This window comes from Tamandua tetradactyla, assembly GCF_023851605.1.
Source record: "Tamandua tetradactyla isolate mTamTet1 chromosome 9 unlocalized genomic scaffold, mTamTet1.pri SUPER_9_unloc_1, whole genome shotgun sequence".
NCBI classification, from domain to species: Eukaryota; Metazoa; Chordata; class Mammalia; order Pilosa; family Myrmecophagidae; genus Tamandua; species Tamandua tetradactyla.
The window spans coordinates 166,692-180,155 of record NW_027518242.1 but is presented as its reverse complement, the minus strand read 5'-3'; the positions used below and the strand labels follow the sequence as shown (position 1 = coordinate 180,155).

General features: G+C 36.9%; 1 pseudogene; it reads left to right on the top strand.

Annotated features, from left to right (window-relative positions):
- Positions 1 to 8,012, top strand: part of LOC143672730 (protein FAM83B pseudogene) — a 50,215-nt pseudogene extending 42,203 nt beyond the window's left edge.
- Positions 8,013 to 13,464: the final 5,452 nt, after the last annotated feature.

Here is a 13,464-nt window from a genome sequence, read left to right as displayed (position 1 = left end):
CATCATGTCCCACGTAGAAGAGGAAGGTAATGATTTTCCTTGCAGAACTGGGTTGAGAGAGAGAGGCCACATCTGAGCAACAAAAGAGGTTTTTTGGAATTAACTCTTAGGCATAACTATAGGTAGGCTTAGCTTCTCTAAGGTCATATATATATATATTTTAACTTTTTTTAATTGTGTGATATAACATGTATAAAAAGCAAAGAAAGAAAAAAGCAATTGTTTTCAAAGCACTCTTCAACAATTAGTTACGAGACAGATCCCAGAGTTTGTCATGGGCTACTATACCATCATCTCAGATTTTTCCTTCTAGTTGCTCTAGAACATTGGAGGTTAGAAGGAATAAATTTTTTTTATCATCACATCAACTTTTTTGTGAAAAATAACATATATACAAAAAAGTAATAGATTTCAAAGCACAGAACAATTAGTTGTTCTGAAAACTCTGAAAAATTAGTAGATTTCAGAGTTTGGTATGGGTTACAATTCCATAACTTTAGGTCTTTATTGCTACCTGCTCTAAGATACTGGAGACTAGAGGAAATATCAATTTAATGATTCAGCAGTCATATTTGTTTGTTAAACCCAACCTCTGTATAACTCCACCATCACCTTTGATCTTTCTGTCCCATTCTTCAAGAGTATTTGAGCTATGGCCATTCTAACTTTTTCATATTGTAAGGGACCATCAATAATATCAATAATATGGGGTAGGGAAATGGAAATAGCTGATATTCTAGAGAGGCTGAGCCCTCTAGGTTTCAGGACTTATCTGGTCCAGGGAACCATCTGGAGGTTTCTAGAAAGTTACCCTAGTGCATGGAACCTTTGTAGTATCTTATATATTGACCTAGGTGTTCTTTATTTATTTTTAACATTTTTATTGTATAGTATAACATATATACAAAGCAAAAAAATAAAAAAGCAACAGTTTTCAAAGCACTCTTCAAGTAGTTACAGGATCCTCTCAGATTTTTTTTCCTTCTAGATGTTCCAGAATATAAGAGGCTAGAGGGTGTAACCTCCAAACACTCTGTCCTACAGTGGGTTTCAGGGTTGCTGCATGAAAAGAAAGAAGAGCTGAGCTTCTTGAGAGGCAAAAAGCCATTTATTAGAGCTTCTCAGTTGATTATACACCTTTGCTACAGTTACTATTTTTAGAACAATGTTGAAGTCATGCATACTAAAGGAATACATACAATACATATGCACGTACCTCAGATGTGTATGTTTTTACCCAAGGTTGTTTATCAAGAACCTGCCATGAGGAACACTTTGTAAGGGGGGAAAACACATTGTGAAAGGGGAAAAGCAGAACAGCTAGCTGGCGCAATTCCACAAGGCCAGGCTGTTTCAGCTGTGTCATGAGGTTTTCCTTCATTTTTACAGGATTTTAGCCATCGGGCGTTCTGCCAAAAGAAGGCTTAAATATTTTTTTGTCATCACAATTGATTTTTTTTCCTTTTTTTGTGAAAAATAACATATGTAAAAAAAGAACAATAAATTTCAAAGCACAGCACCACAATTAATTGTAGAGCATATTTCAGAGTTTGACATGGGTGACAGCCCCACAATTTTAGATTTTTACTTCTAGCTATTCTAAGATACTGCAGACTAAAAGAGGTATCAGTTTAATAATTCAGCATTCATATTCATTTTTTAAATCTTATCTTCATCGTATAACTCTACCATCACCTTTGACCTTTCAGTCCCTCTCTTTAGGGGTGTTTGGGCTATGGTCATTCTAAATTTTTCATATTGGAAGGGTCTGTCACTAATATGGGGTAGGGAGATGGAACTGTCTGATGTTCTGGAGAGGCTGGGCCCTCTAGGTTTCAGGACTTGTCTGGACCAGGGACCCATCTGGAGGTGGTAGGTTTCTGAAAACTTACTCTAGTGCCTGGAACCCTTGTGGAATCTTATATATTGCCCTAAGTCTTCTTAGGATCGGCTGGAATGGTCCTGGTTGAGGTTTGGCAGATTATGGTAGGTAGCAATTTCTAACTGAAGCTTGTATAGGAACTACCTCGAGAATAGCCTCTTGACTCTACTTGAAGTCTCTTAGCCATTGATGTTTTATTAGTTACACTTCTTTTCCCCCTTTTGATCAGGATGAAATTGTTGATCCCACAGTGCCAGGGCCAGACTCATCCCTGGGAATTATCTGCACCAGGGAGACTTTCACCTCTGGATGTCATGTCCCATATAGCAGGGAGGGCAATGATTTCACTTGCAGAGTTGGACCTAGAGAGACTGAGACCACATCTGAGCAACAAAAGAGGTCCTCCAAAAGTGACTCTTAGGCATACCTATAGGTAGGCTAAGCTTCTCTGCTACCTACATAATCTTCACAAGAGTAAGCCTCAGGATCTTCAGCCCTTCGATTTAGGTGTCCCTGATGTCTGTATATATTTTACTAAAATAAAAATTAAAAGATAAAACATAGAACTATAGAACACAGTGAACCTGTTGTAAATGTCAGACTATAGTTAATAGTGCAGTTATAAAAATGTTCTTTCATGAATTATAATAAATGTACCCACATTATTGCAAAGTTATTAATAAAAGGGTGGTATATGGGAAAAAATACACCCTAATGTAAACTATAGACTATAGTTAGTAATAGGATTGTAATATTCTTTCATCAGTTGTAACAAAGGTATCACACTAATGCAAAGTGTTAATAATAAGATGAGGGGATGGTATGTAGGAATAGTGTATTTTCTGCATGATTTTTCTGTAAGCCTACAACTTCTCTAATAAAGAAAAAAATTTTTTAAGTATCTGTGCAAGCATATATATATCCCACTGTGAAGATGTATGTGCATTTCTAAAGGTAGAAGTTAAAAAGAAAAAAAAACAAAGGATTTCTTCTTCTAAAAAAAAAAGGCACCATAGAAGAATTTGTCTTGACTGGGAAAGGTGAGTAGAAAATTTTTTTTATATGACATGAAAGCACTACGGAATTATAGAGTGACAGTTAAGAACATACATTTTTGAATCAGGTCTATGTTTGAGGTACCTGCCACTTACTAGCATGATCGTGTGAAGATTGCTTAGCCTAATCTGTAAAATACTGTTCTAATCTGCTAGCTGCCGGAATGCAACATACCAGGAATGGAATGGCTTTTAAAAAGGAGAATTTAATAAGTTTCTAGTTTACAATTCTAAGGCCAAGAAAATGTCCCAATTACAACAAGTCTATAGAAATATCCAATCTAAGGCATCCATCCAGGGAAAGATACCTTCATTCAAGAAGGCCGATGAAATTCAGGGTTTCTCGCTCAAGTGAGAAGGCACATGGTGAACACAGTCAGAGTTTCTCTCTCACCTGGAAGGGCACATGGCAAGCACGGCATCATCTGCTAGCTTCTTCTCCTGGCTTCCTTTTTCAGGAAGCTCCCAGGAAGGCATTTTCCTTCTTCATCTCCAAAGGTCACTGGCTTGTGGACTTTCTGCTTTGTGGTGCTGCAGCACTTGCTCTCTCCAAATCTCCTTCATTCTCCAAAATGTTTCCTCTTTTATAGAACTCCAGAAACTTATGAAGACCCACCCAAATGGGTGGAGACATGTCATCCTCCACATAATCCAGTTTAACAACCACTCTGGATTAAATCACATCTCCAGGGAGATGATCTTATTACAGTTTCAAACATATAATATTGAAAAGGGATTATTCTGCCTTTATTAAATGGGATTTTGATTAAAACATGGCTTTTCTAGGGTCCATACATCCTTTCAAACCAGCACAAATACTTACACCGGACTTACCGGTGTAAGTCCATGTTACATGATTGTTAGAAGGATGAAAGAAGATAATGAATGTTAACGTGCTTGGTATTCTTCCCAAAATATAATACCTAATAAATTGTAGCTTCTGTTACTGTTGTTTGTACAGTTCTAAGCAAAACAGACAAAGACAACTCTCAACGCTCAGGGAAGTTACTTTTTGAAACTCTTTCACCTTTTTTTGGTAGTAATTTTTTATTTACAAAAACATCACAAAACTAATTTAGTGGTCCCATATCCCCTTTACACAATTTCCATTAATGTTAACATTTCCTATAACAACACAGTATAATTACCAAAAGCAAGAATTTAACATGATACTATATACTGACCTATTTACTTTACTAGAATTTTCACCTTCATTTTTTTCAAATTTTTTCAGTTTTCTTTTAATTAGAGAAGTTGTAGGTTTATGAAAAATCATGTAGAAAATACACTGTTCCCGTACTCCCCCCACCATTATTAACATTTTGCATTAATGTGGTACCTTTGTAACAATTGATAAAATAATCTTATAATTGTACTATCAACTACAGCCCATAGTTTACATTAGGGTATACTTCCACCCCCATATGCCACCTTATTATTGACGCCTTGCATTCATTATTGTGGTACATTTGTTATAATCGATGAAAGAACATTTTTATAATTATACTGTTAACTATAGTCTATCATTTACAATAAGTACATGTATTCTACAGTCCTATGTTTTATGTTTTAATTTTTATTCTAGCAAATAATATATGACTTAAAATTTCCCCTTTGAGCCACATTCACATATATAATTCAATGATGTTAATTGCATGCTCTCAGTGTTGTACTACCATCACCACCATCCATTTCCAAAACTTTATAATCAACCCAAACAGAACTTCTGTACAATTTAAGCATTAACTTCCCATTCTTGGCCCCCAAACCACCCCCTAGTAATTTATATTCTAACTCTATGAGTTTGCTTATTCTAATAATTTCATGTCAGTGATATCATACAATATTTGTCCTTTTATTTCTGACTTATTTCACTCAACATAATGTCTTCAAGGTTCATCTATGTTGTCACATGTATCAGAACTTCATTCCTTTTTAGTGCTGAAGAACATTCCATTGTATGTATGTACCACAATTTTTAATCCATTCTTCAATTGAATGGATTGCTTGGGTTACTTTCATTTCTGCAATTGTGAATAAAGCCACTGTGAACATCAGTGTGCAAGCATCTGTTTGAGTCTCTGCTTTCAATTCTTTAGTCTTTGGAGTATAAACCCAATAAAGGATTGCCAGGTCTTATGGTAATTCTATACTTAGCTTCCTTAAGAACTACCACACAGCTTTCTACAGTGGTTGTACCATTTCACATTTCCGCCTGGTAGGGAATGAATGTTCTTATTTCTCAACATCCTTTCCAACACTTGTAATTTTCTTTTCCCTTTTTTTTTAAGTAGCCATTCTAGTGGGTGTGAAATGGTATCTTGTAGTTTTTATTTGCATTTCCCTAATAGCTAATGATGTTGAGCATCTTTTCAATGCTTTTTAGCCATTTCTATACTTTTTTTTGCAGAAGTCTCTGTTCAAGTCTTTTGCCCATTTTTAAATTGGGTTGTTTATCTTTTTATTGTTGAGTTGTAGGATTTCTTTTATATCCTGGATATTAAATCCTTGTTGAATATATGGTTTCTAAATAATTTCTCCCATTGAGTAGATTGTCTTTTCACTTTCATGATAAAGCCCTTTGATGTGCAAAAGGTTTTAATTTTTATAAGGTCCCATTATCTCTTTTATTTCTTTTGTTGCTTATGCTTTGGGTGTAAAGTCTAATAAACCATTGCCTAATACAAGATTGTGAAGATGATTCCTTACATTTTCTTCCTGGTTCTTATATTTAAGTCTTTAATCCATTTCAGGCTAATATTTGTATATGATGTAAGATATAGGCCCTCCTTCACTCTTTTGTATATTGGATATCCAGTTCCCCCAGCACCACTTGTTGAAGAGACTATTCTTTCTCAATTAAATGGACTTGGCAGTCTTGTCAAAAATCAATTGCATCTTTCACTCTTGCTACTTTCTGGAAGGCAAAGCTTCAGAGCACAGTGTGGTTGTGTGGCTGCATACTACCCAGGGTGTTCCTGGCCATATTTCTCTCCACTGCATGAAAGGACATTTGAAAGTGCTGTTGTCAAACACCTGTAAACATGGTATTTGACATCAGTGCTTTCCTCATTAAATGATGAGTGTAAATCAGACTACTTCATTGAGCCTCACTACAAGGAATGGTATTGGATAGCCACTGATACTCTGATTGAACCTGGATTAGAAGCATGCCAAGAATTTCATGCTAAGGAGCAAGTTTCAGAATTTTTAGCTGAGGAAGAAAATAGTTATATTTTGAAAAATGTCCAGAAAGTTACACAAAGTGCAGCATGCAGTCCTGACAATTCCTGCAATGATGTCTCATCTTTGGGGACTTACTGATCATTGAATCTAATGTGGATGCCCCAAACCTTGACTTGGAATGGCTGTATGTGAGCCTGGACTCTTGAGAGGTACCCATATAGACCTTCTCTTTCACCTGCCATAGCACACCTATTTAAAGGAGACTATTGGGAAGATGATAAAAAGCAGGAGGAATCAGCAAGGGTGAAAATGGCAAAGCACTCTGGGAGAATGGTATTTACCAGCACTCAGTTTCTTCATAAGCTTCTATTTCCAGCCAAAGAAATCTTCTCGGTAGACAAGATACTTTTCATAAACTAGATTCTAGTTACTTTTAAAACAGAGGGATAGGGCAGGCCACGGTGGCTTAGCAGGCAAAGTTCTTGCCTGCCATGCAGAGACCCGGGTTTGATTCATGGTGCCTGCCTTGCAGAAAACAAAAACAAAAAAACAGAGGGAAATATAATCAAAATGAATGACAAATGTAGCATACGAAATCATGGATACAAACCTCATTTTGTTCCAAATTTTAATGGTCCAAATAAAATCTGTTGTATCAACCCATCAGATGAATGAAAAACAGAAAAGACATTGTTAACCAGAAACAATTCAATACCTGTTGCTTAACAGTTCTCTAAGTCAAACCAATAATCAACCTGATAATTGGAAAAGGTCTTCAGATGGTGTGGCATCATTATCACGGAGAGGCTATGCAAGCCACCACACCATACCTGCCCTGAATTTTGTCAATCAGCTCACCCAGAGAGAAACAACAAATCTTGCAGACAAGAATTCAGCTATGCAGAGGTCTCTTAATGGAACAGATAATCATATTTGCTTTTTGCAACAATGGATGCCAACCCTTGAACATACAACAAAGTCATTCCTATGTAACTGGAGAATTGAATACTACTTAAGTGATTATGCAGAAGCTATACCTAATTCAAATGGATTAGCTCTAGGGGACTGGTTTGAAAGCTATGAGGATTCTGAGAATTTGAAAGCCAATGCCCTTTATAAGCCCTTAATTCATTCTCGAATTTGTTCATCTTGTGTATTTAAAACAACTTTGTCCAAGCAGCAAGAAGTTAACAGCTACATGACTGGCCTGTCAAATTCAGGTGTGATTGGTTCCCAGGGAAGTAACATGCCTAAAGAGATCTCAGATACCCCTAAAATGTACAGCATTTGACAGACAAACCCTTGCCAGAATCAGTCCCCAAGGTTTTGTTGCAGTCAGAGACACCAATAAGACACAATTTATAGGTTCCTAAAAACCGCACAGCAGTCAACTATTTCTACACAACCTTGCGTGTAAATAAGCAGGCAAAGAATCTAAAGAACCAACAGAATGAGAATCTGTTTAAAAGATGACATTTCCTAATCTCTGACCACACAATGTCCATTTTAGATTATGGAAATAGTAAGCAGTATGTAATTAGTATACTTCCCAGGAATCGAGTTAGACAACCAGAAAAATGTGACCCATAACATGGAAAAAGATGATGACATTATCATGAGACCCTCCACCTGGCACCACTACCAAGTCAACATGCATTACTGTTTTATTTAATGTGAATGAAGAGGAGCCAACAAAGAACTCACTTCAGAAATGGAAGTTAAATTTTCCCCAAGTTTTTAAAAAAGATTTAGGTTATTACTTAGCCTTACCCCAGAAAAGAAAGACAATCTATCCAAAAATAAAGTACCTATTTTTATTGATTCGCAGTAGTTCTGATATGTTGGCTTCTGAGGGTGAAGAGAAGCAAGAAATCAGAACTAAAAGTTGATTTAGGGCAGAGAGGTCCAAGATGGTGGCTTAGTGAGGTGTTGGGTTTACTTCATTCCCCAGAGCAGCTAGTAAATAGCCAGAAACAGTACATAACAACTGCTGGTGCCACATCAGTGACTGGACACACAGCGTACCCCAGTCTGGGCAAGCAGGACTAGCTGCAAGCCCACCCAGACCTGTGAGTCCCCCAGCTGCAGAGGCCAGCACCCCTCCCCCACAGGCTGCTTCCCAGAGGGGAAAGAAAGAGACTTTACTAGCAGCAGGGGCTGAGCACAACCAAGCATAAATTGTGGCATTCATTAACAAATACTGACTACTAAAAATAGACCCCCAGCTTAGCTGAACCTTCAATAAAACCTGAGGTTGCTGCTTTTTGCCCCAGTGCAGAGGGGGCAGGGCTGATGGAAAAAAAAGAGGTTTTTTTGGATTTGAAAAGGTCTGGGGCTTGAAGGAAAGAAGGGGCACATAGGACCTGGAGATACACAGAGCAATGTACCAACTTAAGCTCTTAATTGGCAAACCTCAGGGTCCTTCTCTGAAAAGGATTTTTTCCTCTTCTTTTTTGTGTCTGTTTCAACAGCTTGACTGCTCTTTCCATATGAGTGCAAGGCTTCTCAGGCTCCAGCTGCCCCAGGCAAGGGGACAATTAAGCTTGTCTGGGAGGCAAAGAGGTTGATCAGGTGAAAGGAAGATATTCCCTGGAGGTTGTGCCTTCCCCAGGAGAGAGGTGGGGCCCAGCTTAGGTGAAATCCCTTCCTCAAGGAATTCAGACCCCAGGGCCTGGAAAACTGAAGCCAGCAAAGCCGAACTACAACCTAACCTCTGTATCAACCACATCCCCAGAAAGAAGAGTCTGCTGAAGTTAAAGGTATAGCATCACTTTATGTTGGTGGGACCCACAGGAAGAAAAGTGCCACATGCTGGGCAGGATAGGAAAAATGCAGAATCTAGAGACTTCATAGGAAAGTTTGTCAATCTGCTGGGTCTCACCCTCAGGGAAAGCTGAGGCAGGTGACTCTTTCCTCTTGACAGGAGACCAGCCTAGTCTGGGAAAATCTGACTGGGGTCTATAATACCTAAGCAAACCCTCCTAAGGGGGGAAAAATGCACCAGACAGGCAGGACAAGAAACAAGAAAATAAGAACTGAGAAATTCTAATCTGTTCAACAAAACCCAAGCTAGAGGTCTAGAATAAGCTGAACTGAATGTCACAGAACAGATAGACAACAACATCATCCAGCAAGAAAATCCTAGGTAAAAAAGTGAAAACAATCTCCAGAGTAAACTAATTAAGGAAATTAAATGTCTAGATACCAGCAAAAAATAATGGGTCATACCAGGAAAATTGAAGATATGGCCCAGTCAAAGGAACAAACCAACAATTCAAATGAGATGAAGGAGTTGAAACTGTTAATTTAGGATGGTCAAAAAGACATGGAACATCTCATTAAAAATCAAATCAATGAATTGAGGGAGGATATAAAGAAGGCAAAGAATGAACAAAAAGAAGAAATCAAAAGTCTGAATAAACAAATCACAGAACTTATGGGAATGAAGGGCACAGTAGAACAGATGAAAAAACAGTGGAAACCTACAATGTTAGACTTCAAGAGGCAGAAGATAGGATTAGTAAACTGGAGGATGGGACATCTGAATTCTGACAAGCAAAAGAAAATATAGGGAAAAGAATGGAAAAATATGAGCAGGGACTCAGAGAATTGAATGAAAACATGAAGTGTATGAATATACGTGTTGTGGGTGTCCCAGAAGGAGAAGAGAAGGGAAAAGGAGGAGAAAAACTAATGGAGAAAATTATCACTGAAAATTTCCCAACTGTTATGAAAGACTTAAAATTATAAATCCAAGAAGTGCAGCATACCCCAAACAGAATAGATTCAATAGATGTACTCCAAGACATTTACTAATCAGAATGTCAGGTGTCAAAGAGAAAGAAAGAAATTTGAAAACAACGAGAAAAAAGCAATCCATCACATACAAGGGAAACCCAATAAGACTATGCATAGATTTCTCAGCAGAAACCATGGAGGCAAGAAGACAGGGATATGATATATTTAAGATACTAAAAGAGAAAAACTGCCAACCAATAATTCTGTATCCAGCAAAATTGTCCTTCAAAAATGAGGGGGAAATTAAAACATTCTCACACACAAAAATATCACTGGGAGAATCTGTGACTACAAAACCAGCACTTCAAGAAATACTAAAGGGAGCACTAGAGACAGATAGGTAAAAACAGCAAAGAGAGGTGTGGTGAAGAGTATAGAAATGAAGTCTATCAGTAAAGGTAAAAAGAAGAAAAATTGGATATGACATATAAAATCCAAAAGGCTCAAAGCAGTAGAAAGTACTGCCCTTATAGTAATAACACTAAGTGTTAATGGATTAAGTTCACCAATCAAAAGACATAGACTGGCAGAATGGATTTAAAAACAGGACCCACAGGGGATACATCTTAGACCCAAGGGTATACATAGTTTGAAACTGAAAGGTTGGGAAAAGATATTTCATGCAAATGACAATCAGAAAAGAGCAGAAGGAGCTATACTAATATCCAACAAATTAGACATCAAATGTAAAAGAATTAAAAGAGACAAAGAAAGACTATGTATTAATAAAAGGAACAACTCAACAAGAAGACATAACAATCATAAATATTTATGCACCAAGCCAGAGTGCTCCAAATGCATGAGGCAAACACTGAAAAGAGAAATAGACACATCTACCATAATAGTTGGAGACTTCATTCATCACTCTCGTCAATGGACAGAACATCTAGACAGAATAAAGGAACAGAGAATCTGAATAGAACAATAAATGAACTAGACTTAGCAGACATTTATAGAGCATACACACCCCACAACAGCAGGGTACACCTTTTTCTCAAGTGCTCATGGAACATTCTCAAGGATAGACCATATGCTGGGTCACAAAGCAAGTCTCAATAAATTTTAAAAGATTGAAATAATACAAAACACTTTCTCAGATCATAAAGGAATGAAGTTGGAAATCAATAGCAGGCACAGGGTCAGAAAATTCACAAATATATGGAGGCTCAGCAACACACTCTTAAACAGCCAGTGGGTTAAGGAAGAAATTACAAGAGAAATCAGTAAATATCTTGAGGCAAATGAAAATGAGAACACAACATATCACAATTAATGACATGCAGCAAAGGCAGTGCTAAGAGGGAAATTTTTTGCCCTAAATGCCTATATCAAAAAAAGAAGAAAACAAGAATTGAGGAATTAACTGCTCACTTGGAAGAACTACAGAAAGAAAAGCAAACTAACCCCAAAGCAAGCAAAAGGAAAGAAATAACAAAGATGAGAGCAGAAATAAATGAAATTGAGAACATGAAAACAATTGATAAAATCAACAAAATCAGAAGTTGGTTCTATGAGAAAATCAATAAGATTGATGGACCCTTAGCAAGGTTGAAAAAAAGAAGAAGAGAGAGGATGCAAATAAATAAGATCAGAAATGGAAGAGGAGACATAACCACTGACCTCACAAAAATAAAAGAGGTTATGAGGGGATACTGTGAACAATTTTGTGCTGATAAACTGGACAACATAGATGAAATGGACAACTTCCTAGAAAGGCATGAACAATCAACATTGACTCGAGAAGAAAAAGTGACCTCAACAAACCAATCACAAGTAAAGAACTCGAATTAGTCATTAAGAATCTCCCAAAAAAGAAAATTCCAGGACCAGATGGCATCACATGTGAATTCTACCAAACATTCAAGAAAGAATTATTACCAATCCTGCTCAAACTCTTCAAAAAAATTGAAGAGGAGGGAAGGCTGCCTAACTCATTCTATGAAGTGAACATCACCATCATGCCAAAGCCAGAAAAAGATACTACAAGAAAAGAAAATTACAGACCAATCTCTCTAATAAATATAGATGCAAACATCCTCAACAAAATTCTTGCAAGTTGAATCCAGCAGCACATTAAAAGAATTATACACCATGACCAAGTATGATTCATCCCAGGTATGCAAGGATGGTTCAACATAAGAAAATCAATTAATGTCATACACTATATCAACAATTCAAAGCAGAAAAACCACATGATCATCTTGATTGATGCAGAAAAGGCATTTGACAAAATCCAACATCCTTTCCTGTTGAAAACACTTCAAAGGATAGGAATAGAGGGGAACTTCCTTAAAATGATAGAGGGAACATAAGAAAAATCCACAGCTAACATCATTGTCAATGGGGAAAAACTGAAAACTTTGCCCCTAAGATCAGGAAAAAGACAAGGAAGTCCACTATCACCACTGTTATTCACCATTGTGTTGGAAGTACTAGCCAGAGCAATTAGATGAGAAAAAGAAATAAAAGGTATCACAATTGGAAAGGAAGAAGTAAAACTCTCACTGTTTGCAGATGATATGATACTATATGTCAAAACTCAAAAAAAAACAAATTCACAGCAAAACTACTAGAGCTAATAAATGAGTACAGCAAAGTGGCAGGTTAAAGGTCAACACTCAAAAACCTGTAGTGTTTCTATACACTAGTAATGAGCAATCTGAGGGGAAAATCAAGAAAAAAATTCCGTTTACAATTGCAACCAAAAGAATAAAATATTTAGGAATAAATTTAACTAAAGGTACAAAACACTTATACAAAGAAAACTACCAGAAATTACAGAAGACCTAAATAAATGGAAGGGCATACTATGTTCATGGATTGGAAGAGTAAATATAGTTGAGATGTCAGTTCTACCTAAATTGATTTTAGATTCAATGCAATACCAATTAAAATCCCCAAAATTTACTTTTCAGAAATAGAAACACCAATAACCAAATTTATCTGGAAGAGCAGGGTACACTGAATAGCTCAAATTATCCTGAGAAAGAAAAATGAAATTGGAGGTCTCACACTACCTGGCTTTAAGGCGTATTACAAAGCTACAGTGGTCAAAACAGCATGGTACTGGCATAAAGATAGGTACACTGACCAATGGAATGAATAGAGTGTTCAGGTGTAGACCTTCTCATCTATGGACAATTGTGCTTTGATAAGGCAGTCAAGCCAACTCACTGGGACAGAACATTCTCTTTAATAAATTGTGTCTGGGGAGCTGAATATCCACCTGCAAAAGAATGAAAGAGAATCCATATCTCATGCCTAGGCTATGTCTCAAGAGCTGATTGCTTCAGGGCAGTTTTTCCAGCCACCCCGACATCCTTTCCATATACAGAGTCATGTCTTTTATTTCTGTGAAATTTCCTTGGATTATGTTCTAAACATTAGTTCTCTTCCATTATTTTTCTTCTTCTTTGCCCTAGTTCCATTTCAACCACTTTTTTGTTTTGTATTGCTTCTGATATTTTGTTGCTTTGTTTTTAGTTTTCCAGTTTCTGATTCGTGTGTCTTTTTACATTCCAGGTTTGCTTGAGGATAAATCAG